At 50.7% G+C, this 24,551-nt stretch overlaps 1 long non-coding RNA gene across 6 annotated transcripts in view; it reads right to left on the reverse strand.

The window, feature by feature from the left end:
- LOC113459588 (uncharacterized) overlaps nt 1–24,551 on the reverse strand; it is a 79,056-nt gene that overhangs the window by 31,807 nt on the left and 22,698 nt on the right. For 5 of the 6 annotated variants that reach the window (XR_012581595.1, XR_012581599.1, XR_003380976.2 and 2 more), the window contains 3 exons: nt 15,897–16,053; nt 7,489–7,782; nt 4,674–5,902 (listed from right to left, as the gene is read on the reverse strand). This is a non-coding gene — a long non-coding RNA (uncharacterized LOC113459588). Of the gene's footprint in view, nt 1–4,673; nt 5,903–7,488; nt 7,783–15,896; nt 16,054–24,551 lie in introns of those variants that run through there. The other variant, XR_012581597.1, reaches the window with a different exon arrangement.

A 24,551-nucleotide genomic window follows, 5' to 3' on the forward strand; every position in this document is an offset into this window, starting at 1 on the left:
TGGAGGATTGGGCAGTGAGCTGAGAAGGTTTTCATTTGCCCAGCTCTAATTGGAAGCCCTGAACCGGCGAGGGCTTTACATTTGCAAAATGCAAAGCGTGGAGAATCCCAGTGGGAAGGCTTTGGCCCTGCTCCTGCCTTCACTCTGTTGGTTTGATTGATGATTTTAGGCCTGAGATGTTGGACATGATGGGTGGGAGGGGGTGAATACATCAAATAAAGGACATGGTAAAATCTTTTCTTCCTCAACATGGTGTAAGGGCTCTTCCTTCTCATCAGTTTTCCTAAAAAGTCCAAATATTCCTTGTAATCGCTAATGCCACATTGTGTTTTACCTAAATCATGTATTAATGTTAGATACAGAGTTGGGAAACCCCTCTGTAATGGCTGGTCCAGCTTAGCTCTGTGATCTTGGGGGTATCTTCCAGATGTTTTGATGCCCTGGGAAGAGGAGGTGGCTGGAGGTCCCTAACTCTGGATTAAAACTCTCAGTGTTGGTCCCAGGAAATAGATTTTAAGTAAAATCATGGAATGGTTTTGGTTGGGAGGGAACTTAAAGCCCATCCAGTGCCACCCCTGCCATGGCAGGGACACCTTCCACTGTCCCAGGCTGCTCCAAGCCCTGTCCAGCCTGGCCTTGGACACTTCCAGGGATGCAGGGGCAGCCACAGCTTCTCTGGGCACCCTGTGCCAGGGCCTCAGCACCCTCACAGGGAAGGATTCCTTCCCAATATCCCACAAAAACACTGGTATCAGATTTCAGGCCTCAGCAGCTGGGCCTAGATGGGGCAGCCATGGCACCCGCTGTGCCAGGGCATTCCTGTGCCAGGGCAGCACATTCAGGCAGCCCCTATGCTGTGCCAGCACTGCCAGGTGGGGCTCCCATCCAGCCAACAGCAAATCCAGGCTCATGTACATCAGCACCTGGCCCAGGTTGGGTGGGCCAGCTGAGCTGGGACCATTCTGGGCTCAGTTTTGATGATGGCCATCTCCAAAGGACACCCTGCCCTGCAGGCCGTGTGTCACAGCTCCAGCTGGACCCCAGGACAATCCCTTCCACCAGCTCTGGTCTTGCTCTGGGCTGGAGCCCCAGGCTTGCCTAAGCCAGGTCTGACTGCAGTGGACGTTCAGACCCTCCCTGATGCTCCAAATCCCCACCTCAGGGTGGGTTTGCAGCTCCAGCCTGCTCTGGGCTGGGTGAGGCAGGCTGTCCCATCCTGTTCCAGCTCCTGCCAGCCCAGGGGCTGCCTGTGCCCTCCCTGCTGCCTGGCCTGTGCTCAAAACCACAGATGGAGGCCAGAAACCAGGAAACCCAAGAAGCTTTACATGAAAATCACTCTGAAAAGCACTGCAGAGAGGAGGGGGAGGCAGGGGAGGGGGAGCACAGAGCAGCTCCACAGCTGTTGTCTTTCATGTCCTTTAAAGCTCCTGTTATGTCGTTTTTTTAATTAAAATGTTTTTTAAGAGGCTGCTGGGATTTACTGCTCCTTGTCCTTGGTGGAGGTGAGCAGTGCCAGGAGCTGCTGCAGGGATGGGGAGGCAGAGCCACGGGGCTGAGGGCACAGATCCTGCTCCAACCTCACACCACAGCAAAAGGGAGATCCAGAAAAAATCAGAATGCTGCTCCAGACCCTCAGACAGAGCAGGAATAACTCCAAATCCCTGTGTTTGTGCCTTGCTCGGGCTCAGTTTTGCTGGTTGTTTCTCTCCACCAGCCACCAGTGGCTCAGGCTGTGGCTGGGGGGTGAGCAGCAAGCTTGGGAAAGGGCAGATCCATGGAAAACCAATCCTTCAATCCTTCCTCCTGGTAAAACATGCCCTGAAAGCCTCACCTACAAAGGAAGGCTGAGATTTAATCCCAGGCAGGCAGAATTTTCTGTGGATTTGTGAAATAAATGATCTCTCTGTGCTTAGCCAAAGCTGTTATTAATGTTTTCACACCAGAGGAGACATGCACTGCAATTGCAGGACCTGTGAGTGATGAATAATGAACACCTAAAAAACCAGAGGAAACATCAGCATCTGTTTGTAGGCCATCAGCAACAAGAAGCCAAGGCTGGGCTCAACACTTAAAACCACAGTTTGACCCCAAGGAAGCTTTTCAGGGAGATGGAGCCCTGTTGCCAGTGCCCCCGTGCTGGTGATAAGTGGGTAAATGATAGCAGGAGATAAGCTCAGCCCTGCTCCACGCCGGGGCTTTGCACAATCTCACGGTTCATTATCGAGGAACGCAGACACCCCGGCAGAATCCTAACCTAATGAAAGGCTGATTTTTCAGAGTAACAGTTCATTACTGGACTTGCTGTGCCGCTCAAACCCCTAGGGTGGAAAAAAAATAATAAAAAAAAAAGCCCTGTGCAAGGGCTGAACAGGCAGTGAAATCCTGGTGGGTTGGGCATTTGCAGTTGTGCTGCAGCTCCCTTTGCTGCTTGCTCTGAGTCAGAAGGGGGGTTGGAGCCTCTCTGGGGGTTTTTAGGACTCTGTGGGGGTTTAGGGTATGAATCAGGTCCCCACGCTGTGCCAGCAGAGCTGCCCAGCCTGCTACTCACCCAAGGATGGCGGCCTCTCCCTGCTGGCACAAACAGAGGTGTCCAAAGGTGGCAGATCTGACTGGCAGCTTGGCAGTCTGAATTCAAACATGTTTACAAATGATACGAGATGAGCTGGGAGAGCTACTGAGCCCCAAATTCCTGACCTGCATCTCCTTAGAGGGACCTCAGCTCAGCAGGCTCTCCTGAGGGCAATGCCTGGAGCAGGATGAGGGCTTGTGTTAGAATCATGGAATCATGGAATGGTTTGTGTTGGATGGGACCTTAAAAGCCACCCAGTTCCAGCCCCTGCCATGGCAGGGACACCTTCCACTGTCCCAGGTTGCTCCAAGCCCCATCCAACCTGGTCTTGGATGCTCTCAGGGATCCAGGGGCAGCCACAGCTTCTCTGAGCACCCTGTGCCAGGGCCTCACCTAATCCTGCCCTTTTCCAGCTTAAAGACACTCCCCCTTGTCCTACCAAGGGCTCCCTTGTTTCTTTACAGAGGAGACTTTCCAAATCCATGTTTGGAAGCAAGGGGAGGATGAGCTCTGCCTCCCCTGTAGAGTCAGAGCCCTCCCAGTCCCCAGGACCACCATCACAGACCATGGTCCATGGACAACCTGCCAGGAGGCTGCAGACACTGCTGCTCAAACAAAGCTGCTCATCCTCGCTTCCAGCAGAACAAAAAGGCAAAATATTGTCATCTGTGCCTGTTCCCTGGTCATCTGCTCCCAAGTAAAAGGGGAAAATAGCAAGACAGCCAGCTGAGAGCCTCAGCAAGCACTTGATGAGATCCCCACCCTGAAGAAGAGGCATCTCCCAGTAAGGGCTGCTTTCACCCCAGTGTGGTGGGAACAGACCCTGGGCCAGCCCAAAACTGTGGCTGCTTCCACAGCCAGCCCAGCTCCTGGCTCTGCTGGTAGTGCAGGGGCCTCAAGAGCTGATGTTTAACATGCTTGCACTCTCCTCTGAATAAAAAGAAGGGAAAAATAAGACAGGTAATTTTGCAAAGCTGCAGTCATGGATCAGGCAGATGGACAGGGAAAGACTTTCCCTGTATTCTGTTCCAGGAGAATCTTCCCTCCATGATTTCAGCACACCCGTCCTTGGCTCCTGAATCTGTTTCCCTACATTATTTGAGGGTGTAGTAGACAAAATCACAGTGTTTTTTTTATAAGAATGAAGCTGTTCCATGGAAAATGTAAGGAAAGCTCCTTCCTCAGGCTGCTCTGCAATGCAGGACAGAGCAATTCCAGAGGTCTGGACCTTGCCCCTGGAGCCAGGGAGGGCCATCAAGATGCAATCCTGCTCTCAGGCAGACACAGCAGTGCCCTGCTGTCTCCTCACTCCACTTTACCAACACCACCCATCTCCTCCCAGAGCTGCAGCTCTTCCTGCCAGCCAGGGCTGTTGAAAAAATGAAGGCTCACTGACAGAAATTTGGGGAAATTACAGTTATTTGTGCTTTTTCCAGGAGGGAAGAGGGCTTGTTTCTGTTAACAGCCCCAGCTAAAAGTCAGGTATTTAGTCTCAAAGTTGCCTGTACTTTCTTTATTGTCACCAGGATGGCAAAATCTCTCAAGGACTCCTGATCCCATTCATCATGGACACCTTTTGGGACAGGAAAAATGTCCTTCTGGAAGGAACTATGCAGACATGGAGCAGAGAGAGAGCTAAAACCTGAGCACACAACTCATTTTGCTGTGATTGGTGAGGTGAGAGGAATCCCAGCCCATATGTTTGAACACATCAGTTCTTCTTCCTTGATATCCTTCCAAACATGGAGAGTGCCTCATCCCACCTTCCTTCTCCAGGATGTTATTCAGCATGTCCATCATTGCACAGGGCCTTGGCTGCAAACAAACAAGGAAGGAGAACCTCCCACAGCAGGTTTGGTCTCTTTTACACTTTTCTCCCCAAAATCAGTCTCTGTAGAGCTGAAATGAAGGGCAGTGATCTTCTCCAGCCCCTGGAGGTGACAAGGATATCCATGCACACTTATTTCCTGATGTTCCCATCAAACCAGCCCATCCTTCCCAGTCCTGGCCAGCTCTAACTGGGATCCTTCTCCATCATGGTGGCAACACCCCCAGAATGTTGTAATAGGGCACAAAATGAATGACACTCACATGCTGAGATGTCCAAGGCAATAAAAGGGGTGTTTATTTCTGGACCTCGATATTTATAGAATTCCAAAAGTGACCATGGATAAGAGGATGAAATTGCCACCTCTCCAACCACACTGGTCAAACCAACAGTCCATCAATTCTCTCCTCCTCCAGAAAGGAATGCGAAACAATCATCATTTACATGAAAAGTTCGTGAAAAACTGCATTACAAAAATATGAATGCCCGAAGGCTTAGAAGAACTTTAAAAGAACAGGGCAACACCAGAAGGGCTCAAAAGGGCAAGGAAAAAAAGAATGAAAACACTCCTGGCTTGCAGTGGACAGGATCATGTGGGGATGGAAGAGGGGGATGGTTCACTGCCCTTTAAAACAGAGATTGGAAAACAGAGATCTGGTTCCCAGCCAAGGCTGGTGGGACCATTTGTTGTCACATCCAACAGCTGCACAGAAGGGACATGCTCAGACATGGGTAAAATCCTGCTGGGAATGAGGGCCATCCCCACCCTGGGGTATCTCCCAAGTGCCAAAGTCCACACAAGGTCCAGAGAGAAATAAAATACTCAGGATCCAGCAGGGAAGAACCTGCAGGAGCTGCCACCTTCTCAATGCTGTGTCCAGGAGAAGAAATGAGCTGCTCCACACACAGAGCTCAGGATGGTTGTGCTGGGTGCTGACTGCCCAAAGTCCAAATCAAACCCTATAAAAATACAACCTCAATGTTTTCATCTCCACCCCAACCACAGGCCTGAGGGTTGGCTTGAGTGATTGGCTTCTGCCTCAGTTTCTCCTGGTACAAAATGGAATTACCTACATGAAAACATCCCCAGAAATCACATCAGGTTCCTTGAAGAACAGGGAACCTAAAATTGGTGGGTCTATTTATGAGTTGCAGTAATGGAATGCTAACCCCATTCATTAACACTCAGACTCTGCTCATTAGTGTCGTTTTACTCTTCCTTCACAAGGCCCAGATTTCTATTTTGCACATAATCTGTTTTATTAAGCAGTTTTTTTCCATAGCAAGAAAGTTTTCTCTTCCATGCATGTTTTTTTTATCAGTCCCCTCAAATTTAATTAGGCCCCAAAAGGTTCAAGGAAGTTTGGGTATGTATCCAAACTTCAGGAAACTCACTGGGAACTCCACCTCCAAAGCTTTTAAATTTTACTGATCATTGCTCCATGTTCTACATTCTTCCTCCATGTCACTCCATAATTATTCTGTTTTTCAAGATGAGAGCTCTCCTGGGGAAGAAAAGAGCTTTTGTCACATCAAACATCTCCCAGAGGGTGAAAGCCCAGCACCAGCCTGGGCAAGGGGCTGTGCCCACCCTGGGGAAATGTCCATTTCCCATCCCTTGGAAAAGGACAGAAACAGAGCAGGGCTTTTAAAGTCCTCCCCAGGCTCTTTTCTGCAGGGAATTGTTCAATCTCCTGAGTGATGGATTCTCCCTGTGGGCTCAGCTTTCCTCATGGAGGCTGAGGCTGAGCCCCAGCACTGCACCAGCAGCTGAGCTCTGCTCCAGCCAGGAGCAATCACTGGAAAAAGGAAAGGCTGCTCTTTGGTGCATCCTGCTTGCTGTTCCATATCATCAGTGGAAAACTCAGCGTGGGACCAGCTTACACCACACCCCACATCCTCACAGAATCATGCAATCATTTAGGATCTAAAAGCCCTCCCAGACCATCAAGTCCAGCTGCTCCCCACCACTGACCCATGTGCCCAAATGCCACGTGCACACAGCTTTTAAATCCCTCCAGGGATAGTGTCACCCACTCTGGGCAACCCTTTCACTGAAGAAATTTTGCTGATATTCCCCCTGGTGCAACCTAAGCCCATTTCTGACCATCACCTGATCCTGGATCACATCCCAGTCCCAGACTTTATATGGCAATGTTTTTGCTAGCAGCATTTGTGGGAGAAAACATCTCAAACAGGAGCAGAGATCCACCTGCAAGGCCTCCAGATGTGTCCCTGCCATCCAGAACAGCCCCCAGCCCAGGATCTGCATCTTCACTGCCCTTCCAGGTGGCTTTTCCAAATAGGGCAAACGTCCTCCAGCTCCCTGATGCTGCAGAGGCACCACAACAGGGGCAGCACCCACGTGGAACCTGAGTGATTCCTGCATGTGGAGCCCTCCCAGTCTCTGGGATCTGCACCCTGGCCCTGCAGCCTCTTTTCCTGCAGGATTTGCATTCCCTGCTGCCTCTCCATCCACTCCCCTTCCTTCCCCCTCCTGAACCCCCCCTGCACCACCAGGTAGAGGATTTTGGGAGCTGCCATTCCTCCTCATTAGCATAACCCAGTTAGCTCCATATTGCTCCAATTTAGGCAGAAATTGCAATTTCATCTGGTGCTTTAAACAAATGGGAAAATGTTCTAAACCACGGGCTGTTATTGAATTAAATATTAACATAAATACAGAGCTGAATGGAGCACTGGATTATTAATTTTAATATTTAATCCAACAAGAAACCTTATGGCTGTTTTTGGGTGGTTTATTTTCTTTAATCCAATTTCCCATCAGCACTAAAATTAAGTTTTCTTAATGAAGGAAGGTGATCAGCAAAGTGTCCTCTCGTGGTCCAGCATTCCGGAGCTCGTGACTGCGAGCATCCAGACAATAAAAAGAGGAAGCAGCAGCAGTAATGATCCCTCTGTGCTGGCATGGGCAGGAATAAAAGGAACATAATTAATATGATGTGCAGCTCAGATGAATACGAGCCAGAAGAGATTAAAGAAAGCAGGTGACCCTTAAGTGTTTATCACTCCCAAAGAAAACAGCACAGATGGCTGACTTTGAGGGAGACAGCTTTAAACAGCAGCTCACCTCAGAGAGGGTTTTGGGGCGCAGCCTCCATGCCAGGTCTGTGCCCTGTCCCCACGTCATTGTCACACCAAAGGGGACAGCAGGAGAGCAGCTGCAGAGCCACCCTTGGGATGATGGGCTCCTTCCAGCTCCACTGGCACATCCAGCAGCCTCTGAGGGATCCCTGGGGAGGGCAGCATGCCGTTTCTGCCTTTGAATGGGCTCCAGGTCTGATTTTCCTCCCTGCTGCTCCCCACATGGGCTGCAAGGGACAGGTGGGGCAGGACAGGTGCATTTTAGTGATGGCATTCAGAGCTGGAGGGAGATAGGAAAAGACAACCAATCCCATCAGGAAAAAGGTTTGGAAAAAACATTTCTCAGCAGCTGCAGCTTGTGTAAACCAGTCTGGTGCTTCTTTATTTACACCAGCTGGGGATCTGCTCTGGGAGCCTGGGAGGAGTCTCCCTCCTTCCCTTTCTTCTACTTGTATTTCCATACTGAGTTCAGACATGGTCAGTTCTCTGTCCTGGTAACATGGTGAAGGGGCAGTTGTGTTTCCATGGGCTATGGGGGCAGGAAAAGCTCCTTTCCTGTCCCTTGGCCTTGCTTTGGCTTCTTGCACTACTGATGCTTCCCACAGTACCTCTGAGGAGGGGAAGCTTTTGCTCTGTGGTAGGAGCTGGGCATGGAGAGAGAGGGAGAAGGAGAGGTGGTCAGGGGTGGAGGAGACCAACTGAGAGAGACCAAGCTGGAGGTGATGGATGCCAAGGCTTCATTGGGATTCAGGAGCACCCAAGTGAAAGAGCAGACAGCCCTGATCAGCAGCACTGGATAGCAACAAAACCCTCCTGGGCAAGTTATTTTCAGGCAGGTGCATCCAGCTGGAGCCAGGCTGGGGATGGCAGTGCCTGGGTGGCTCCTCGTGCACTTCACCCTGCCCATTATTCCCCCAGCTCTGAACATGCCCTGCAAGAGCAACTTCCCAAAATGGAGCCTTGGTGAGCCCAACAAAGACATAGAGGGCAGCAGTGCAGAGGAAGAAGGCATGGAAAGGGCAGCTGGACAGACTGGATCAGTGGGTTTAGGATTGCACAACCCCACTGGAATCACAGAATCATCACAGAATGTCCTAAATTGCAATGGGCCTTAAAGCCCATTCCAGTCCCACCCTCTGCCATGGGCAGGGACACCCTCCACTGTCCCAGGTTGCTCCAAGCCCCATCCAGCCTGGCCTTGGACACTTCCAGGGATCCAGGGGCAGCCACAGCTGCTCTGAGCACCCTGTGCCAGGGCCTCAGCACCCTCACAGGGAGGAATTCCTTCCCAACATCCCCCCTAACCCTGCCCTCTGGGAGTGCAAAGACATTCCCCCTTGTCCTGCCACTCCAGACCCTTGTAAGAAGTCCCTCACCAGCTTTCCTGAAGCTCTTCCCACTTGTCTACCTTCCCCAAGGCAGTGAAATGCCTGGAAAGGCTGCTCAGATGCAGGCGTTTCTCTGCCCAGGCTGATGCCAAGCAGAGCTGCAAACAGGAGAGGAGACAGCCCAGCCCTGCCAGCACATCCTTATGTTTCATTGTTTAAGCTCTTAAGCTCCTGTTTGAATTTGAGCTGTAAAACATTGAACTGATTAAAAAAAAAAAAAAAAAAAAAAAAAAGGAAGGGGAAAAAAAAGCCTTCAGCCTTCCTTAGTCTGGAGGAATGTTTCAGGCAGCTGTGACTTTGCTGAATGGAGGCACAGCTTTTCACATTTCCCAGGGCACAGGGATGGAGACCTGTCCCTTCCCCACCCCAGGAAAGCCAAAGCAGGGTCCTGCCAGGTCCCACAAGCCTCTGCCTGGTGCCAGTGCTGGCCAAGGCAGGACATGCAGCAGGAAATGTTTCTGTGCTGCTGTTTTTGGCTAGAGAGGGACCTGCACTGCAATCCCTGGCTGATACTGGAGATTTCAGATATTCCCTGTCAGCACAGAGCCACAAAACCCCCTGACCTCCAGCACCTGCTTGTTGGGGGCTGGAGAGGAAAGGAGGCTGGTGCAGAGCCAGCAAAGGCTGCCTTGGGAACAGTGACATGGTGATTGCTGATAATCACCCATAATGATGGCCCAGGAGAGCTCTGTGGCCACGGGGAATCCACTGATTGCCAGCCCCTCCTGCTCTGACAGAAAGCAATAAAGAGAAATGTCCTGGAATTCCAAGGCAAGCCCCCAACGAGTGTGTCCATCCCTTGGTCACAGACTGGACATCAGTGGTGGCATCTCTTGGCCCACTGTTGGGTCTCACCTTATGCAGGAAAATAACCCAGCCAGGGGCTGCTGAGGCTTTCCTTGGCAAGAGTTCAATTCATTTTCAGAGACTCATGGAATGGTTTGGGTTGGGAGAGACCTTAAAACTCATCCCATTCTACCCCCTGACATGGGCAGGGACACCTTCCACCACCCCAGGCTGCTCCAAGACACATCCAACCTGGCCTTGGACACTTTCAGGGATGGGGCAGCCACAGCTGCTCTGTGCCAGACCCTCACCTCCCTCATAGTTTCTTCCCAATATCCCATTTAACCCACTCTCTGTCAATGGGAAGCCATTCCCCCTGTCCTGGCACTCCAGACCTTTGAAAGTATTCTCTCTCCATCCTTCTTACCAGAACCTTCAAGGACTGGAAGGTCACCATTAGATCACCCCAGAGCTTCTCTCCTCCAGGCTGAACACTCCCAGCTGTGCCAGCCTTTCCTCCCAGCAGAGCTGCTCCATCCCTCTGCTCACCCTGGTGCCTCCTCTGGGCTCTCTCCAGCAGCTCCAGCTCCTTCCTGTGCTGGGCCCCAGGGCTGGGGCAGCTCTGCAGGTGGGGTCTCACCTGAGCAGGGCAGAGGGCACAATCCAAATCCCTTTGCTGGTACCCAGGAGGGCAGAGAGCATTTCTGGGATGGGACCCATCCAATGCCCAGCCCAGCCCAGCCCCTGTGGTTCTGGCAGAAAAGGTGTGATAAATGTGGCAATCAGGTGGGAAATGGGATCTGTGAGGGGATGTGACTTTGGGGAGGGCAGCTGGAGGGATGAGAGCCAGCACTTGCAGCTGCTCACAGCTGGAGCGAGCTTGGGAAGAAAAAAGGATCTGTGGCAAAATGGGCTGGATCTGTGCTGGGCTCCATGGAAAGGGCTCCCAAAGAAAGGTGAAACATCTTCCCCAAAAGCCAGGAAGAGTCAGGGCTGTGCCTGGGAAGGAATAGAGCCAGGACAATCCAACCTGCCTGATTCCTGAGCCAGGTTATCCCAGATGTGAGATCCCTGCAGATGCAGCCTCTGTGCAGCTGGGCTGGCACAGCCACGCGGGGCTGAGCCAAATCCCAGCGATCCCAAAGGAATCTGCTGCCTCCACACCACTCCTTCTGCTCAGCTGGGGCACTCCAGAGGGATGGATCTGTGCCTGGCACCTTGGCAGGCCCCAGGCAACTTCGTGGAGCAGAAGGAACCAGCAAAACAAAAGGACACACGAGCAGGTGAGGGATGGTCAGAGTTGCCTTTGCTTTCCAATGATGATTTATTTGCTTTGTACCTGGTGACAAACACGAATAAAACACGATTTCAGCAGTGCTTCTCACTCCCCTTTTTCTGCCAGGCAGAAGAAGAAGAAAAAAAATTGTGACAAAAATCCTCCACTTCAGGAGAGATTTTTCTCTGGGACACAGATTTACAGCAGAACATCCCTGGGAGGGGCTTGCAGGGGTCCTGGGGATGCAGCAGAGGGATGAATCCTGTGCCATTCCCAGAAAAAGCTGTGGCTGCTCCCCCCCCAGTGTGTGCTGTGGACAAAGACCACCACTGTGGCTGTGTCACAGGGGACTTGCAGGAGTCCTGGTGTGACACAGCATGGGAGGGAGCAGGGGCTGGAATCACAGGCAGGGTGGATGGGCAGCAGGCTGCTCTCCTCAGATATTTGCATGTTACTTATCCTCCTCATTTATATTCACAAAATTATTGAATTGTTTGGGCTGGAAGGGATCTTAAAGCTCATCCAGTTCCACCCCCTGGACAGGGACACTTTCCACGTGGTTGCTCCAAGCCCCATCCAAGCTGGCCTTGGACAATTCCAGGGATGGGGCAGCCACAGCTTCTCTTGGCACCCTGTGCCAGTGCTGAACCCTTCTCTGAGTAAAGAACACGCCCCTCATTTACATCTAATTCACATTCAGATAAACCTTGAGTCAGGAATTCCTGCTGGGCACGTCTTCCCCTATTTTCTGATGGACTCTCTGCCTGTTGTCCCTGCCTGCATCTCTTCCTTTGTCCTGCTCCCAGCTCTTCCCTGACTCGTTTTACAGAGACCCAGGGGACGCCAGGGCAGCACTGGGAATCCCAGACCTGGAAGATGCTGTGTGGGCGGGAGAGGGCTCAGCCCCAGGGAGCAGCAGGGTGAGTCTCTCCAGAGGGAGCAAATCCCACATCCAGGTCCCCTTTGGACGCAGGGCTGGGACCCGGCTCCCTGCAGCCTTCCTCTGCTGGGGAGAGCTGGGACCATTCCCTTCCCCCTGCCTCATTTTCCTCCTATTTCCAGGGATGGGCTTGGAAAACTGAGCATGGCCAGTGGCTGCTCCCTTAGGGATGCACACAGCAAGCCCAGGGGGGATTTCTCCCACAGCATCACGGAGGTACCAAGATGATTTTGAACACAAACTCCAGCCAAAGAGCTTTTCCCCTAAAACACCCACCCTCTGCCAAGGTTCCCCCCTTTCCCATTTCTTTTTTTTTCCCCCATCTCCGAAGCTGCAGAGATGGCACAGACCACGAGAGGACACCCTCCTACCTCCGACTTCCCCGGCGCACCGCGGCTGGCTGGGGAAAAATATCCGTAATAATATTACAGGGAGCGACTGGAACACACACGTCGGAGAGGAGAGCGAGCGAGAAACAATATGTTTATCCCCCTGCCGTATCCAGCCATTTATTTAGGCAGCAAGCAGCCGTTTAAATACACAAATCCCAGGCAGATTAGGCTGGAATAGGCAGGGCAGGGATTAGGGGCTGCATTCCCAGTGCCTGCGTGTGCGAGGGGAGGGCTGTGTGCTTTCCTTTCTGTGTGTGTGTGTGTGTGTGTGTTGGGTGACTTTAAAATGGAATAAACCACATTTAGCAGCTAGGTAGCTATGGAAACATCACCAAAATTGTTCTCCCACCTTTCTGCCGCACTGCTTTCCGCAGCCCTGCAAACGCTGTCAGGGGAGGGCTGAACATTGTTTCTTATAAATAATAGAATGTAAAGAGCTACAGGAAGAATCATCGCATTAGGATCGTGGAGTGGGGACGGTTTAGGGGGAAAATCGTCCAGCAGCTCTAATATTAATTTCTGATGATTTAGCAATGATAAGGGACTTAATTTTCATATTTTTCTGGGTTTTTGGTTTTTTTGGTTTTTTTTTTTTCCAGTTTATGGAAGGTTGCAGGCTGAGGAGATGCACTGTGGTGTGTGTACCCACAGGGAGGTGTGTGTATGTGTATGTACATAAATATATGTGCAAAACATCCTCCAAAAGGGTGAGCACAAACAGCAATATCACAACAGCAATTCCAGGGTTCAAAAGAGAAGGGTTTCACCTGCTTCCCAGCTTTTCCTGCATGCCACAGCCACCAGCAGAGGCAATTCCAGCCCTGTGGCTCTGCCCTGCCCCAGCCTGGCTCCCCAGTTTCTCTCCTGACCTATGGATTTGCAGGTTATCCTGCCCATGGCCCTGCTGGAACGCTGCCAATCTTGTTGAGGTATTTAGAGGCTGAGAAGACTGGTTATATATCACAGCTGATTTTAAAGAGGCTTTAAACCTGGGAATTAAATTCCAGCCCGCTGGACTCAACCAGAAAATGCTCGGCTGTTTTCACTGGGGTCAGAATTTAATCCTGAAGGTTCTCCAGGGCTGAGGAAGGAGGCAGAGTGCATTTGAGCCTCCTAGGGCTGAAGTTTGTGCTGTGGTGGAGCCCAGGGGACAGTGTGATGTCCAGTGGCACATTCCTCCTATGCCCCAAGCAGAAGGGGCTGGCTGGGAATGGCCAGGACAAGGACAGGGAGCAGAGTGGGGCTCACTGTCCTACAGTGCCTCTGATCAGGAGTGCCCTGATGTCCCCTCATTGCTCTACATTCTGAGTGCTGCCACAGGTCCAACATTCCAAATGTAGGAGCCAAGTTTGGGGTCTCTATCCAGCATCAGCCCTGGCCCTACATCCCTGACCCTCCAATGAGATCCAGAGACTCCCCCTGGATGGGATCCTGTGCCAGCACTGAGGCTGAGCTGTGACTTTGCTTTGGTGACTCCAAGAGCTTCATGAGGTGCAGGAATCCCACATTCCCTCAGCAGGGCTGCTCTTGCAGGGAGTCAAAGGAGCTGGAAGCTGAAGGACACACAGAGTGTTTTAGGGTCTGAGGTAAGGTTTTCCTGTCAATGTCCAAGAGAATTCACCTGGAGCCCCGCTGGAACATGAGCAGAGGTGTCAGGCCCTCTGAAGGGTGACTGAGCATTCCTTAGGCAGGATGAGCAACCCTAGCAAGTCCTGGTGTTCTCCTCTGCCCCAGGAGAAGCCAGGCCAGCCAGCTCAGCACAGGAACCAGCCTGGAAAGGGGATAGCAGAAGAAAACTCCAGGAGAAATTGCGAACCCCTCCCTCCAGCCCTAAGGAGCCACTTCCACCGTTCACAACAAGGAGTCAGTGACGCCCATGGATGCCTGAAGGTGTTTTCACACCCAGCTGCAGGGACAGAAGAGGGGACAGGGACTGTCCATTCTCCATCCCCATCTCCAAGCTGGAGACCTTGGCTCCCACCAGGGCCTCTGAGCAGGGAGGGAGGGGGGGAGGCAGCAGCACCTCTGGCAAGATCCAGAGTGAGTCCTGAATCCTGCTGATGGACAATGGCAGAGCTGTGCTGCTCCAGCCAGCCTGAGGACACTGCCTGCCCAGGGAAGAGGCCCTGCCCATCCTCAGATATTGGATTTGCCAGGCATGGAAGGGGCAGTGCCAACTTCTTCCTCCTGCCCAGTCCTATCCCAGCCCACTCTGGAGGCATTGGCAGCAGCTCCCTCTCCACCCCATCCTTTAACAATCAGAAGGATGGAAAAACAAAACCCTTTATTGTCTACAGTTAAACTTCACTGTCTAATGTTTTAATAAACAGTCAAGTTCTTCCTCTGATCATTAAATCTGCAGTAAAGCAGGGTGGAAACCGGTTTATGAGATTCTATCTGCATCACTACCACACAGATGGGAGGTCCTGGCAGCTGCAAGCAGCTACTCCCAGTTCCATGGCTTCCTGCCCACTCTGAGATCTGCTGTGGGTTTGGGAGAGGTGCAGCTCATCCCTCCTCAAGGGAGATGGGCGGAGTGAGGCCTCTCCAGGGCCTCCCCAGCCAATCCCCTGAGCTCCAGTGGAGAGAAGATAGTGCTGAGAAGCTGCTCTGCTCCTAACAAGGAGCAGGAATTCCTCCTGGGAATTCTACCTTGAAATGGTTTCAGACAGGTGAGCAGCTGACTCCTGGATTTGTGACAATTGGAAGCATTTCCATGGCAGCAGTTTGCCTTGTTCAGTGTTCAGGGGCACACTTTAAATCTGGAATTATTTCCTGTTGTACCCACAGAATCACAGAGGAGCTGGAAGATTCGCTGGGTGGGAACTAAACCACCTACAGATAAAGGTTTAAAACCAGAAATAACGAAATTATTAAATTATAAATCCCCAGGTTTGGGGTGACAGGAATGGGGAATGTCATCCTACAGGTGGGAGCAAGCCGAGGGTCAGCCTGCAGCAGCAGCTTCAAAGCTGGGTCAGTGCTCAAGTGCCTGGAGAAACTTAATCCCTTTGTTATCTCTGGGATGATCCCTGTTTGCTTGAAAGCATTAACACCCTTTAATCTCTGTTTTCCCTGGAATCCCCAGGCCCCAACTGTTGGCCCTGTGGACCTGACCGTGAGCAGTGCTGGTGGTCCCTCACACTCAGTGCCAGCAGGACGAACTCCCAAACACCTCCCAAAAGTTCTCTGCCACTTTTCCTCGGCAGGAAACAATGCCCACCCCTCCACCCTTGCCCACAGCAGTTTTGCTGGCTCACAGTTGTTGCAGCAGCTTTGATTGCCAGCAGTGAGGCTCCATCTCCTCGGGGGTGGCTCTGTCAGCAGCAGATCCCAGATTTCCTGCTCACCACCATTTGTGGGCTGCTCCAACCGTTTGTCCAGTCATAAAATTATCAGCACATTATCCCTGGGCAATGACTTGTAATTGTCTCTTTTTATTACTCAATAAACAGTTTGGAAACCAAACCCCAGAGAGAGAGGAGGAACTCACTCACTACTTTACAGCAGTGCAAAGAGAGAGGTGAAGGAACACTGAAAGGTACCAAAAAAAATCCCATTTTGTTAGAGTTACTTTAGTAATTAATGAGAAATGTGGTGTGGGACACTTACAGTGGGAATGGAGAAAAAGAAGCACAACCTTGAGAAGTCCTGCAGGGGAAAGTTGCTGGGATAAATATCCTTGATAACAGCTCCAGCAGCTCACAGCCCAGTTTTCCATCCCTTGGTCCCAAATGTCAATATTCCCTTGTGAACACGCCCGGAGAGCCTTGGGGAAGAAAAATACAGCAGTTAGCTGGCACAGTAGAGCTCCAGTCAGTGCAGCTCTATTAGAGCCATATATTCCCAGCTGCAGCCATATATTCCCAGGAAAAGGGGCTGTGATGGAGGAAGGAGATCGTTCCAAATGAAAAAGAGATGCAGTTTACACAGAGCCAGAACTACTCCTAAATCTAAGCCTAATTGAATTATAAATAGCCTGGGTGCTTTCTTTCCATCCACAATCTCGTTAAACTTCCAAATATATGGATATGTAATCCCACGTTTTCTAAACATTTCTGTTTGAATTTCAGTTCCAATGTGATGGTTTATATCTCCAAGTTGACCTGTTTTGAGGAGGAAAAAAAATTAGCTGAGTTCCCCCAATCAAAATGCTTCACTCTGGGATGAATGAAATGTTGAGAGAGATTTTTTTTTCCCCTTTCTCCAAATATATTCCTCACTGGGATGGAGGAATATACATATTAGATAGATAGATAGATAGATAGATAGATAGATAGATAGATAGAAATAATAATTATATATTATAATTATATATTATAATATATAAAATTATATATGTTATTTTATATATTTATATATATATATGTAAGATATATATACATTTTATGTTATTTTATATATTTATATATATATTCCAAACTGGGAACTACCAGAATGGATTTTATTCATTCATTTAAGGCCAGTTGATCCATGGAAGAGAAAAAAAGCCCAGCCTCCACTCAATTCGCACAGCAATGATTTCCAACCTGCTTTCACATTTCAAATTAAGCTATCCAATCTATCCCATGGATTTGGGATATAGGAGTTTGAGGGGTAACTAGGGATTGATAAATTGAATAATGGGTTGTGTCTAAAACAATGGTTTATTGGGGAAATATCTCTGGTAAAAGAAGTGCCCAGAGCATGCTGTGTCCTGTTGGTCATGGATTTCTCCCAGTTCCCCTCACTGCAGCTCATTGTCAGCTTTGGAAATGAAAGGAGTGGAGATTTTGTCTTACACACTGGTCTGACAGGCCAATCTCCAGAAGAATTAGGTTTAAATTGGATGTTGGGAAGAAATCTTTCCCTGTGCTGAGGCCCTGGCAAAGTTGCCCAGAGCAGCTGTGGCTGCCTCTGGATCCCTGGAAGTGTCCAAGGCCATTGGATGGGGCTTGGAGCATCCTGGGACAGTGGAAGGTGTCCTTGTCCATGGCAGGGGGTGGAATAAGATGGGATGAACTTTAAGGTCCCTTTCAACCCAAACCATTCTGGGATTCTATGAATCCACTCCCAGGCTGTGTCACTGGAAAGTCTGGGCAGGATGACACAGCAGGATGTTTTTATGTGATTTTATTTTTTTTTTGAGATTTTCTGATGCCATCCTTCTATTCTGCAACAGCGTTGGGCTGGAGAGAAAAAACAAAACTCCATGTGGATTCTGATTTGCACTTGTCAGAGCTTTTGCTCCAGGCTGCCTGGAGGCTGTTGGACAACTCTGTGCTCTCACCAGGTTTTCCTGACAATGCAGACAGGAATTTGTTTCCAGAGCCAGGCTGGGAAGCACAGATCCCGCAGCAGCCCTCAGTGCAGAGTCAGTCCCCAGCACATGGGCTGCAGTGGGATCTGGGCTGTTTGCAGAGCACAGAGCTCCCGCGTTCCCAAACTCTTCCCAAAGTGCTCAGCAATCAGCAACACTAACGTGTCCCTCCTGACTGCCTGCAGCACTCACAGGGTCTGGGAATGCTGTGGGATGCCAGGGAAGATCAGGCACACCCACACAGGGTGACAAGGACATCTCAAAGGTTTCAATTGGGACTGGAGCTAATTCATCCCAAGGGAAGGTTGTTTGTTCACAGCCTCTTCCCATAGAGCAGAAGGAAGGGTGGCGATTCCTCTGCACACCAACCCCCAGGATTGTTCATTCCCCTCTGGAATGAAAACTAAAGCCTCTGGCAGGAGGGGGACAGGCTGCAGCACAGATATTCCAAGTTTAAATCCCTGTTGCCTGAGGGGAACAGAGGTTCTCCAACCCTGGTGCCCAGGAATGACACCTGGGATGTCCCAGGGTATTCCCCCAGCTTGTTGCCACTCCAGGTGGGCACTGAACCCTCAGGGATGCTGCATCACCCCTACTCCTGCTCAGTACCTATCACTGGTACCAGCCACCACAGCCAGGTGCCTTCATCCCCACACAAAAAGACTAAATAAAGGGTATTTTAGAAACAGAAAATCCCCTTACCCAGGCAAAATGCTTCTCCTCACTCCTCTACCATCCATACCCCCCTCTGGATTTGGAAGGCAGCTGTACCGCTGAAGGCTTGCCAGACCCTTGGCTGGCCAATTCCCAAAACCAGAAATATCATAAATAAGTTATCTTTACTTCTTTCTCTTTCCCAATTCTTCTTTAAATATCCCTGTGAGACCACCAGCCTGAGACACACCTGGGCCCTGCTCATCTCCAGGCACTCCAGTGTGTTCCCACATGGACAACATTCCCCTGCCTTGGGAACAAGAGTCTCCTCTAAGCCTCTTGGAGGCCTGAGGACATAGCAGAGCTGGTCAAAAGGAGTAAATCTCCTGAAAAATCAAGGAGGTGAGGTTTAGACCAAGCTTCAATGTGAACAGCCAGTTCTGGAGGCTGTGAACAGACAGAAATTTGGGATTGGGAAGCAGTTATTTCTTTCTGGGAAGCCTGGTGGGTCATACTGCTCTCCCAAACCACCAGCCCAGGCAGAGCTGTGCATCCATTTTAATTCTTTCCCAAATGTCCTGCAGGATGGAGAGAGCTTAACCCCCTAGAACCTGATGTGAGGGGATCACAGCCCTGCAGAAGAGATGATGCTCTGTGCAGGAATCACCACAGGAGCATTCAGCCCCAGGGCTCTGCTTCAAACACAGCACCTGACTCCAAACATGAGCAAAGAACAAAACTGAGGCTCAGAAGGCTCAGACAGAGCAGCAAAATAAATCAGTGACAGAATCTCCAAAAGAGACAAATGAAGTTGGAATTCATCCTTGTTTATTTTAATGTTTGGAATGTTTTCCAGGTGATTTATGCCCCCTTTTCAGTGTGTTCCTCTCTGTCTCTCTCTTTCTCTCCCTTCTCTTTTTTTCTTCTTTAAAACAGGAAAAAAATAAAAATTTGGGAGTTAATTGGTTTTCCAGGCTTGGCAGCCAGACACTGTAATTGATCTCCGAAGAGATGGATTTGTCGGTGGGCTGGGCATGAATTTGACAACCAGGCAAGGAAAGGAAGAAATATTTCCCTCTGCACACCAAGCAAAAGGGGGTCACTCTGGCAGAGCCAGTGCCCCAGGGCCAAGGCCCTCCCTTTTCCCAGATTTCCAAGTTAAACAGTGCTTGGTGCCTTGGGCCCCTTCCAGTGAGAGGGACAGGAGATTTGAGCTGACTGGGAAAATCCCCTCGTTTAGAGCTACATCTCAGATGACATTTTTGGCTCTTTTTTTATCCCAGCTTTTCAAAGGTCCACATGGGAAAATGCCTGTTTGCCTTTAATGTGTGGCATGGGACACTCCTTGCCTTTCCATTCTCTCTGCTGTTTTTTCCTGTCTTTTGGAAGTCTATTATCCCTGGATACCTCAAGCAAGACACCTGTAACTGCAGCTCCTGCCACCCCACACACTCCCACTCAGAATTTATATTCACCCCAAACCCCACATCTCTCACCTCCACTCTCCCCAAAAGGCTGGAGCCACCCTAAACCTCCAGGAGCTTATTGTGGGAGCAGAGCTGTTCACACTGGGAAGGAAGAGGAGACCTGAGTTGGGGGGACAAGGATGCCCCAAACTCCCCATATTTACTTTGCCCCACCAAACCAAGTTCCCCCTGTTGGGCAGCACAACAAACCTGGACCACACACGCAGGTTTTCCTCTGTTGGAGCAAAGAAATCCCTATTCTGGTCAGGCAAGAGGCCTGATCCTGCTGCTCCTGGAGGGTGCTGAGCCTGAAGGCAGCTCCCAAAGCTGCCAGGATGCCCTGCTGCCCACCCCAGCCCGCAGCAGATGGCAAGCAGCCGTTCCTGTTCCCGACAGACGTTCCTGCGGCCCCGCAGGGAATCCAGGCTCCCACTCATCTCTGCAGGTAAACCCACCTGGGAATTCGGTGCAAAAAGCACAGAGCAACACATTTCCCAGAGCCAGCCCCGGGGTTTAGCGCTGTCTGTCTCCCCTGGGGCTGAGCAAGGCGTTCCTGGGTTTGTGGCCACACTGCAGCCAGGCAAGCGCTGGTCCTGGGAAGAGAATCCTCCTCCCATCACAAAGGGGCACCCATCCCTCCATCCCAGAGCTTCCTAAAGACTTTGCTTGCTTTGGAGAGTGCACATCCCAGGAAAAAAACACCCTGCAGAATTCCTCTCTTCAGCATTAGGCTCTTCCTGGCTGCTTTTGCTTTTTGCTGCACATTTATTCCAAACACCTCTCTGAAGATCCACTGGCTGAGCTTGGAAGGAGCCAGGAAAATCCAACAGCCTCTCCCAGACAGACTCTCCTTCCCCTTGTGAGAACCCAGAGGAGGATATCACATTCCTATCCACCTGCCAACCTGCCTGGGACATGAGGAATTGCTGTCCTTTTATCCCTTAGAGCCCTCTTGGAAAAGCCAAGCTCAAGCCAAGCCTGCCCTAGTTAAGCTGTGCCGCTCAGAATGCCCCTTACAATGACAGCAATCCTGTGCTGCTGACACCCCCGGGCACAGCCCTGCAGCAGGAAACCCGGGCTTTGCTCAAGGCAGAGTTAAAGCCTGGAGCTGACTTCCACGGGAAGTTGTGGTGGCCAAGAATCCGTGACATTTCAGAGAGGAAGCGGGAATGTGCGTGGATAACGAGAATAGCCGGAGTTACGCCAGCTAAATACCAACATCTCTGTGAAAGGGATATTAATATTGCGGGCCACCTCCAGCTAGAGGAGATGATGAGCAGCTCCAACACGAGGCAGGTTTTTGCCTTCTGCTGCGCTTCCCTTTGCTTGGGAAAAGCAAACTCCTCTCCTCGGAGAGGAGACCGAGTTACGCAGATCCCATCCAGCTCCCGCAGTTCTTATCTTCCAGCGCTTCTTCCTAAAGCCTCTGTCAAAAATACTAAACAGCCTTATTTTCGCCGTTGCTTGCGCTGGGTATAAAACTCTGTAATGGGAGATTTCTGGAATTGCAAAGCAGGTTTATGGCAGGAACGCTGCTCCGTGCAGGTGTAAGATATCACTCACTGCCGAGCACCGCTGCTACCGCAGCCTGTGACAGGGAAGCAGCTCACAAATGGTCACGCGAAGGAAAACATCTGTTCGGAGCTAGCAGGTACACAGATCATCTGCAAATTGCACAGCTTGCGCTTGATTTTCCCTGGCTTTGTTTAGCGACTCGCAGCTCGGCGCCGCGGGAGGGATGCAGGCAGCAGGGACCTCCACAGCGCTGAGCTGGGGATGGGAACGCCACGCTCAGCATCCCACAGCATCCCTCCGACCGTGCACATGGCTAGGACGGGCTGCAGACACTGTGCAACCCAGAACAGCTCCAGAAAGCCAGGTCAGGCTTTCCAGCAGGCGTGGCGGCCCTTTCCCCGCCGAGCCAGCTCTCTCCTGCCCCAGGGATATCCCGATTTCCCTTCTCACAGGTTGCTCCGGCACGCAGCGTTGCGTCCACCTCTCACACAAAAGATTTCCTGATCCCTGCTAGCCCTTTACATCTGCTTTATGTTACGGGGCTCGGCTTAGGAAGCAGGAGGATTGTGTTTCCAGCAGACAGGATCTCTGCTTGATCTCCAGCCAGCCCCAGGACTCGAGCGCAGTTCCCAGCACTGCGTGTTGTGGCCGCAAGGAAGGAGCACAGAATCGTGGAATGGTTTGGGTTAAAGTGACCTTTAAAGGCCATCTAGCCCAAGGCCCCTGGCATGAGCAGGCACACCTTGCAGTGATCAGGCTGCTCAGAATCCTCCTGTGCTGCTCAGGATCACCCACTCCCTGCCTCCCCACCTCTGTGAAATGACTCAGACCACAATGCCAGCTGTGTTCCAAATCCCTCTGCCTTCTCAGGATTGTTCCGAGGAGCTAAGAGGACAATTTTGCCTTGTTCTCTCTTTTTTTAAAAAAATAGCAATTTTGGTGTGCTCTTTATTCCCTGAGAAAAGCAAAGAGGGCCCCGTCCCTGGTAGCACACTTGCTCCACCTCCTCTGAACTCCTGCTGCCCTCGGCTCTCCATCACACACATCAATGCCCTTGGCACGGGATTTATCCTGTCAAGAGGAGTTCACCACTCCTGGCACCGAGCCACAAGATTTATTAAGTCCAGGACACACACCTCAGCAATCAATGGGAATTTCAACTGGGATCAAGCCTTTTAAAATCCCATTCCTCAAACACAGTGGTGCTGCAAGAAGCCCCATTAAACACCTGCCTTGGGTGGGCAAGGAGCTGCTGTACCCTGTCTGGTGACACTGCGTGGCATTTTGTCCCAAAACTGGGGTCAGGGCTGGTGAGCTCAGCCTGGAGCTGCCTCCAAGGCTCATCAGACTAAAGGTGGCCTTTTGCAAGAGGCAGCTGCTGGGAAAACCTGACTTGTTAGTGTAAGAAAATGAAGGGGAAGAGGTGATAAAATTGTTCTCTTTCCATGTACCAGGAGGTTTAACATGAAGGAAGAGAAAGTGCTGCTCAAGGTGAAAGAACATCAGCAAAAGGTCACCACTCACTCATTAATAAATTTAGGTGGGAAACTAGAATAAGGTTTCTGGCTGTCCAAGGAATTGGGGGATAGACAATGCAAGAGGAATGGTTTTTCAGCTTTGGAGAGGGACAAGATATTTCATCAGCTGCAGCAGAAGAGGGCAGGACCAGTTCTGGTTGTTAAAGCAGCATCATGCAGCCCAAGGATGCCAGAGCGAAGGTGTGTGGGAAAGACAGCTGATTTAATTGGAAAAAATACCATGACAAGTTTGAGGCTTGGGTCTGAGACAGAGCAGGAAAGCCAAGGGAAATATAAATCAGAAATCTCCAGTATTGCTCAGGAGGCAGCTGACCAGCCTTCCAGGGGAAGGGAGGGTGAAGCACGAGCAGATGTTCTCTGCTGACAAACCAGCCCTGCCTGTCCTGCAGCAGCCCACACGGAAAACCATATAGAAAATCATTAAACAATTACAACCTCCATTGAAAGGAGATCAGCCTTTGAAGACATCTCTCCAGAAACCTCCGTTCGCAGTTTTCAAATAACCCCCGTCTCATCAGAATAATTGCCAGGAGTAAATGCTTTGGAGCTCAGCAAACACTCAGCACAAGGAAAGCAAAGAAAAAAGAGCCAAGGTAACCCTGCAGGTTCTGCTCTGTGCAAAGCACAGCCCTCAGACCAAGCACCCCATGGAGATGTCACCAGCATCAGCCCTCGCCAGCCCCAGTGGCCTCCAGGGAAATGGGCTGTTCCCAGCAGAGAAAAGGCTTTTTCCATCAAATAATCCCTCAGTGCCAGCTCAGCTCTTTGCCAGAGGAAAGGATTCACCTGAAAAAAATCACCCAGCCAAAAAAAGGAAGTTCTAATACACTGGCTGGTTTAGCACACAATATTATCGCTCCCCACAGACAGAGGCTTCTCTTATTTTGAAGGTGCTTAAGCACCTGACTTTAGTTAGGCCGAAATACTGCTCAGAAATCTGGCCTTTCATGCAGAACCAAGATAATCTTTGAAGACACAGCAACCCAACCGGCTTTGCTAAATCAATCTCCCCGTTATTTTATTCAGTGCAAAAGAAGTTCCCAGGGATCGCATTTCTACCAGAACTTGTTAACAATTTATAGCTATCACCTTAATCATTAAAAACAAACAATGGGAAAGAAAAAGAAATCATTAAATTAATCCCTGATGGGGAATCCCAGAAGACAAAATGAATTCTTTTTTAAGACTGCCAGATTTCAGGGCCAGATCGTGTGAAAACCCGGGGAGCAAACGTGGGAGCAGCTGAGGGTGGCAAGAGGGGGCTGCGCTGCTCCCGAGCTCTTTGCTGTCATTCCCTAAGGAATTGGCCACCATGGTGTGATCCAGCAAGCTGGTGGTCAAGGCAGGATGAGCCTTTTAAACTCTCAGAGTGATTTCTGACAGAGCATGGGCTGGGATGCTCAGCTCTGCAAGGAGAGCCAGGCCCTGCAGGACCACCCTGAGGACCTGGAGCAGAGCCAGGCACCCTTGGGCTGCTGGGGACAGCACGTCCCTACTGCCCTGGGAGCTCTGACTGTGCTGCCTCCATTAAAATCAGCATCCCTCCCGCCCCTCTGTGTCTGTGACAGCCCAGGGGGCTCCTGGGCCCAGCCTGAACCCATAAATCACAGCAGGAAGGCCTGGAGGAAACATGAGGAGCTTCTATTAGCCCCCTGATAGAGACAGAAACAAGGACACCTCTCAGAGCAGGCACTGCTCCTGTCTCACCAGAACCCAAGCCCACACATTTGTCAGGTTTGGGCTAGAGTTTTGGAGGCGCTTTTTTACCCAGCATTTGGGCTAAAATAAAGGCACT

The sequence above is a fragment of the Zonotrichia albicollis genome, chromosome 9, assembly GCF_047830755.1.
Source record: "Zonotrichia albicollis isolate bZonAlb1 chromosome 9, bZonAlb1.hap1, whole genome shotgun sequence".
Classification (NCBI taxonomy): domain Eukaryota; kingdom Metazoa; phylum Chordata; class Aves; order Passeriformes; family Passerellidae; genus Zonotrichia; species Zonotrichia albicollis.